At 40.3% G+C, this 7,499-nt stretch overlaps 1 long non-coding RNA gene across 1 annotated transcript; it reads right to left on the bottom strand.

Annotated features, from left to right (window-relative positions):
- Positions 1 to 1,315: 1,315 nt before the first annotated feature.
- On the bottom strand, positions 1,316 to 7,091 carry LOC114038226. The gene is made up of 2 exons (XR_003568551.1): positions 6,036 to 7,091; positions 1,316 to 1,421 (listed from the first exon to the last, which is right to left on the bottom strand). It is a non-coding gene; the product is annotated as an uncharacterized LOC114038226 (long non-coding RNA).
- Between the last annotated feature and the right edge of the window lie 408 nt (positions 7,092 to 7,499).

The raw sequence follows: 7,499 nt of genomic DNA, 5'->3' as shown, positions 1-7,499 counted from the left end.
CCTACAATTTATCCTGTCTATATCTTGATATACATAGTGAGCTTATACTGAATTCTTGGCATGCTGTATTCTCTCTTAGACTGTGAACTTCTTGAGAACAGGGGCTGGTTTTGTTTTGTTTTGCTTTTCTTTGTTATTTTCAGTGATTAGCACAGTGCCTGACACCTAGAAGCTGCCATTTAATAAATGCTTGCTGATTTGTCTAGACTATGTATTTTATTTTATGCATATAAAAGTCTGAGAAGGGGTCCAAAAGCTTCACCAGAGGAGTCCATGACATAAAAAAAAAAAAAGTTAAGAACTTCAGATTTAGGGTGATCAGTTTCAATTCAGTCAGTTTCACCTCCCACATTCCTTAAGGGAATTTTACTTAGTTGAGTGGGTAGGGATCAAATATATGAAAACAGTCATTGTGTTAAAGGCAAATTTCATTGTCTCACTGGCTTCTTCATATGCAATTGAACTAAAGGAGATTCTTTCTAGGACATATATACATATGTATATACGTACATATGTATGCATGCATGTATGTATACACACATATAAATACATACAGAGAGATGGATAGAGTATATATCTATTTTGCATTTGCATATTTCAATGTCTTTATCTTTTAGTCTCTCCAGAGTGGGAACTTTAGCTAAAGACACTTGGGGAGATCACCCTTACATTAAGAAGAATATACAAGATGATTTCAACATTTGCTTAAATTCATCTGCTTGTTAAAATAAGAATTCTCTGCTTGGTCTTAATAGTGTAATAGTAGACCTGGGCTTGGCCTAGGGGGAATATAGGGAATTCTCTCTGGAATCAGCTCTGGATCTGGTTCAGACCTGAGGGATGCTGGCCTCTGAAGACAGGAATCAAGTTATTTTTCTTGCAGTCTCTGGCTCTTTTTACCCTGGAGTCCACTTAGATTTGGCTCAGGTCTAGGGGCTCCCCAAAAGTGAGTAGAAAGGTATTTAAGTAGATCATGCCTACACAGCCTACATGGTGAAAACACAAAGGACTTACAAATACTCACTGATGAAGACTTAAAACAATAACCCACAACTCCCAAAGTGCTGTCCCAAGAAGCTCTTATGGAAAATAGAAAAACATGGCACATTTTACATGTGTTGAACTGTTGAACATTCATTTCATTTGGACCGTGGTCGCTTCCCATCAACTCCCCATGGTTTACATCTTCCGATAAGCCGACGGGTGACTCAGGCCTGATCCCCCTCTCAGGGGTGTTACGGAAGAAATTTCTCCCTTCTGAGTTCATGGGGTGGGTGACCACTGTCAAATATAAATTTACCATAATGCAAAATTATAGAAGTTAAAAACTTAGGTTTTATTATTATGCTCCAGGACAGGTTCAGGCCTCAGAGAAAACTGGAATCATCATTAGGATTTTATCAGGTATTTTTGGTTCTCTTCTAGAACAAAGGACAAAGAAGAACAACAAGGTTTCTCATAGGCAAAATTAAGGCAGAATGACAAAGAAATAATTCATTTACATATTGCAATCTTCTACATTCCTCTCAAGGGCATAAAAGTTAAAGAGAAAATAGATCCATAGATTGGTGTCGTAAAAGTTGAATAAACTTAATTGAACACAGTAATGGTCTTATACATCCCCTAAGGAAAAAAGAAAAAAACTTCATCAAATAAACTACAAGTAAACTAGGTCAGTTGGGGGAGGATATAGTGCTGGTCCTGCAGTCAAGAAGGCCTGAGTTCAAATCTAGCCTCAGACATTTACTGACTGTGTAACTCTGAGCAAGTCACTTAATCCTGTTTGCCTCAGTTTCCTCAACTGTAAAATGAGCTGGGCAAGGAAATGGCAAACCACTCCAGTGTCTCTGCCAAGAAAACCCCAAATGGGGTCAAAGAGAATCAGACACAAGTGAACAATAATAACAAAGCCAGGTTATAGATTTTTAATCTACATTTAGAAGATTCACAAATAGGAAGAGAAATTACACGTCCAAGCTGTCAAGGAGCCAGGGACAGCTGAGATTCTTCTGGCTTCTTATCCAAGGAGTGTTTAAAGCTCTAAGTAAATTTTTACATCCCATGGGACAGGTTTTGGTCAGGTGCTATTAATATAACAGGAGGAATGGCCCTAAGTCCCAATAATAAAAGGAAAACCAAAAATCCTCATAATCATCGTCAATCATCCTCTCCAAGAAGGATAGAGTTGCAAAAAATTCCTCAGGACTTCCTGACCTCTCAAACTTACAAGGTTGCTTTCCAGGCTGGAACAATCCATTTCTGGGCCCATGCTGTGTGGTTTGTCCTTTGTCCTTGAAGAGGACCATGACATCAGGAAGATGATGCCATGACTTACAAGTGAATTGGATTTAAGTGAGGGGGGCTGTGCAAAGTCACCAGCCTCATTTTCTCCCCTGGAGCCATCTGGGTCCAGTGGCCAGTTATAGATCAGGATGACTGGAGATGGCCTAGGCCCATGCTCAGAAAAAGAGGAAGGTGGGATCTTGAGATCCAGCTTCAGGCCAGCATGTGATGTTCAATGCCATTGCTGTTGCTAGGGTTGGGGGAGAAGCCCCAGAGGAAATTCTAAGCCACACATTCAAGAGAGAGTAAGAAGGGCTAGGGCCAGAAGGTGGAATCACTTTGTTTAAGCAGGACAGTTTTCTATTACGTAAGATAGTCTTCTTGGCCCACTGGCCAATCTGCTTGAATACAGGGGGAGGCACACAGGGCTGCCCATGTCCAAGGGGTTGAAACATTCTTCTATTCCCCACAGGTCCAAGGAACCTTCTCCAGGGGCATCATGTGGAATATTACACATGTAAACACACAGGAAGGATTTATGATTTAGTCAGACTCTCACACTCTCTCACCCCTCGTATCTAATCAATCACCAAATCTGGTCATTTGTATCTCCACAACATTTCTTTCCTATCCAACTCATTCTTTCTACTGGCATGGTCACCATGGAATTGAATCCCTCATCACTTGTTACTTGCAATGGCCCCCTCTAAGTGTTCTCCCTCCCTTAGGTCTCTCCCTAATTTAATCCAAGTAATTTTTCTTAAGGGCAGATCTGACCATGTCCCTTTCTCAATAAATTCCAGTGAGTCCCTATTGCCTCTAGTGTAAAATAAAATCTCTGGTTTTGAGAGCCCAATCGATCTTTCTAGCCTTATGGTACCTTCCTCCCTTTCCTACACTCTTCAGTCTAGTGTTGTGGGAGTTTTCCATATGGGGTACGAGCGTCCAAGGAGAATCTCACCCACTTTGAGGACTGCACTCGACATTTGGGGGTGTCAGGGAGTGAGTAGCCAGACAGAAAGCAATGTATGAAGTCACCCAGGAAGACCACGTGGGCTAATGCTTCAGCTTTTTAGAGGACAGATTGGGTTTTTACAGTTTTTGAGATTGCCTAAGAACATCAATCCATCAATCAACATACAGCCAATCTGCAGCATTCTGTTGCAGAACGTAATACGGGGAAATGTGTAAGCCCTGGGGTCAGGAAGTTGCTTAAGGTCAGGTTTGTTCCAAAAGATGTCCAAAGTAGCGGAGCTTTCCTGAAAGATAGAATGGTTCGGCTCCTCCTGAGGGTCTCTATTTACATAACCCTGGAAGTCAGTTTCCTCAGTCTCAGAGGTTACTTTTTCTGAAGAAGAGATGCTTTCCCCAAACTCACAAACTCCTCCATACCAGCCAAACTGTCTTTCTCTCTACTCCTTATAAACACACTCTATCTCCTATTTCCATGTCTTTGCCCAGGCTGTACCCCATACCTGCTACATAGGTAGGCTATACAGCCTTTCCTGAGCTCCCCAATTGCAAGTACCCTTCTTTTTCTTTCTTTTTTTCCCTCTTTTTTTTGGTGAAGCAATGGGGGTTAAGTGACTTGCCCATGGTCACACAGCTAAGTGTCAAGTGTCTGAGGCCGCATTTGAACTCAGGTCTTCCTAACTCCAAGGCCAGAGCTCTATTTACTGCACCACCTAGCCGCCCTACCCTCCCTTTTCCAGCTTGAATTTATTTTTATTATGCTGTGACAAAGAAGTCCAAGGATTCACTAATAGGTACTGCCGCCAGTTATATAATCAATGACACAGAGATATGATTAAAAACCACTTTATCATGCAGAGAGCATAGACTCACTATATACAAAAATCAGTGAGTCCTGAACAACAATTTCAGCAACCTTATATAGGTTATGGTTATGGTAGCAGGATAGGTACAATGAAATTTCAAAAGGGGAAGATGATGATTTACCGACCAAAGAACAGGTAGCAGAATGGGGAGATCTATCTCAAGTAAAATAAGAAACTAGCCAGGAAACACTCACCTATAGATGATATCTCAAGCTGTAAATCTGCAAGCAGACTGAACAAAACAGCTAATCAGCTCACCGAGGGGCTAGAACTGATGTCTCAGCTTGATTTTGCAGCCTCTATCTAGTTAACATGCCCTATTCATCTTAAGTAAATGGCAGTAACAAACCTGAGCCAGAAATTCTCTTATCACAATGCATATACTTTGTGTGTGTGTGTGTGTGTGTGTGTGTGTGTGTGTATTACACATCTACATCTTGTCTCCTCAGTTATAATATAAACTCCTTGAGAACTGGGATTGTGTTATTTTTTGTCTTTGTAACTCTAGTTCGTGGCACAGTGCCTAACGCATAGTAATTACAGATTTGTTGATTAATTGTTCCTTAGTTTTATGGAATCACATTTGTAACTTAAATGACTCACCCAAGGACACACAGCTAGTATCAGAGGCAGGATTTTAATCCAGGTCTTCTTGACCCAAAGGCTGGTTATCTATCTATCACCATGTAATGAACACCCTGTTACAATAGTTACCTCATTTTAATGGCCCTTAAAGTCCCCTAGATTTCCTTCTCTTCACTTTAGGATGTTTATTTTACTTGAGAAGTTTCAAGTTCATATGCCTAAAGGGCTAAAAAACCATGCATGCTCTTTGATCTGGCAATACCATTATTAGGTCTATATCCCAAAGAGATCCAAAAAAAAAAAGGAAAAGGACCTATTTGTACAAAAATATTTATGGCATCTCTTTTTGTGGTGGCTAAGAATTAGAAATCGAAGGGATGCCCATCAATTGGAGAATGGCTAAACAAGCTGTGGTATATGATTGTGATGGAATATTATTGTGCTGTAAGAAATGACAAGCGGGGTGATTTCAGAACAACCTGGAAAGACTTACATGAACTGATGCATAGTGAACAGAACCAGGAGAACATTGCACACAGTAACAGCAATATTGTTCAATGAAAAACTGTGAATGACTTAGCTCTTCTCAGCAATAAAATGATCCAAGACAATCCCAAAGGACTAATGATGAAGCATGCTATCCACCTCCAGAAGAACTGATATTGTTTGAATACATACTGAAGTGTGCTATTTTCACTTTCTTTCATTCTTTTGTTCTTATACAAAATGACTAACATGGAAAGGTTTTAAATGACTGCACATGTAATATATGTATAAGCTATATCTGACTGTTTACCCTTTCCTGGAAGGGGGAGAGGAGGTAGGGATAGAATTTGGAACGCAAAACTTTAAAAAAAGAAACAAATATAAAAATTGTTTTAACATGTAATTGGGGAAAAAACAAAATATTATATATCTGTAGTTAAAAAAAAAAAAGTTCTGAGTTTAGTCACAATTGCTCTGTGCCTCCAGTTAGGAAAAACTGGAAATATCTGAGTAGAAATGGGGTTCTCTGTCTAACCTTACATTTGTGTATCTGTCTCTAGTTAACTCTTGGTCATATCATGGCTAATTCATGAGGCAAAATTCACTTTACTGAAAACATCTGAATAATGAAACAGCAGATTATATTGTAGGTTCAATGCAACCTCTGAAGCTGAGATGCTACAACGTATGGACTGCTTCTCTGCCTCTTCTGCTAATTTTGGCCAAATAATTAACACCAAGAAAACAGAGGTTCTCCACTGGACAGCAATGCAACATCCATATGTGGAACCATGAGTTACAGCAAATGGAGAAATTTTGAAAACTGTGGATAAATTCACTTACCTTGGCTGTATACTTTTCCAGTACACATAGATGATAAGGTTGATGCACAGACTGCCAGAGCTAGGTCAGCGTTTGGGAGACCGTGAAGGAAAGTGGGAGAGAACAGGTATTAGTTTGACTATGAAAGTGAAGGTCTACAGAGCCATTGTGCTGACCTCATTGTTGTATGCTGTGAAACCTGGACAGTATCCATTTGAATTGTCTTAGGAAGAGTCTGAAGATCACCTGGCAAGAAAAGGTACCAGACATTAAAGTCCTTTCATGAGCTAAACTGCCAAGCATTCAAACTCTCCTGCAGAGCGCAAATCTCCAATGGGCTGGCCAAGATGTTCAAATGCCAAACATATATTTGTCTAAAAGGCTTTTTTACAGAGAACTGACACAAGGCAAGAGCTCACATGGAGGTCAGAAGAAGCGATACAAGGACACTCTCAAGGTCTCTCTGTAGAACTCTGGAATAAATTGCATGACATAGGAGACGCTGGCACAGGACAGCTCAGCATGGCGTGCCTGCATCATAAAAGGTGCTGTGCTTCAAATGTGAGATGACAAATTTAGAGACATCTCTACTCCAGATGTTCTTGTGGACTATTTATGCCTGACCTGTGGTCGAGCCTTGTGAGCTCATACTGGATTGATTAGCCACAGTCGGACAGACGGTATCTTGACTCCAACATGGTGATGTCATTTTGGTCCTCTTCAAGAAAGAAGGCCAACCACCAATCAGTATCTATAATAGTATCGTGGGAGCTTTTGATTTGTTTTCTCCATTATTATTTTGGGTCCAGCATGGCTACTTTAATTATGAGGAAAGTCCCACAGCCAGTTGAGCTTTTCCTAAGACTTTCAATGATTTCCATGGGAATAAGAAACCTGGGGAGGGGTGAGTGTAAAAAGAATTTATGAAAGCCACTTGGTGGTAGTAAATCACAGACTCTTCTCTTGTTGGTACTTTTTGCTAAACCAGATCTGTTGTTATATTCCTTCTTCAGTTATCTTTGAAATAGAAATCTTTTAAGCATAATTTGAAATGATCATCTTTACTTTCACTTGTCTCAATTGGAAATTCCTTTCTCCTCCTGGTAATTGATAAGTAATCAGTCAATAAACATTTGTCAATCAAGAAACATTTACTATGTGGTAGGCAGGCAGTGTGCTAGGAGCTGGGAATACAAAAAGAGGCAAAAGATAGTCCACAAGTAACTAACAATCTAATGGGGGAGACAACATCCACATAGGTACAAAGCAAGCTACATACAGAATAAACAGGAAATAAGAGGGAAGGCACTGGAATTCAGAGGGGTTAGGGAAGGCTTCTGGTAGAAGATGAGATTTTAATTGAAACTTAAAGGAAATCAGGAAGGTCAGGATGCTGAGTAGAGGAGGGCAAGTGTTCCAGGCAAGGGACACAGCCAGAGAAAATGCCCAGAGCTGAGATGGTGGGGCTTGTTTGTAGAACAGCCA

The sequence above is a fragment of the Vombatus ursinus genome, unplaced genomic scaffold, assembly GCF_900497805.2.
Source record: "Vombatus ursinus unplaced genomic scaffold, bare-nosed wombat genome assembly UNPS02010822.1, whole genome shotgun sequence".
In the NCBI taxonomy this organism is placed as follows: Eukaryota; Metazoa; Chordata; class Mammalia; order Diprotodontia; family Vombatidae; genus Vombatus; species Vombatus ursinus.
The sequence above is the reverse complement of the archived record's forward strand: the minus strand, read 5'-3'. Positions and strand labels throughout refer to the sequence as shown.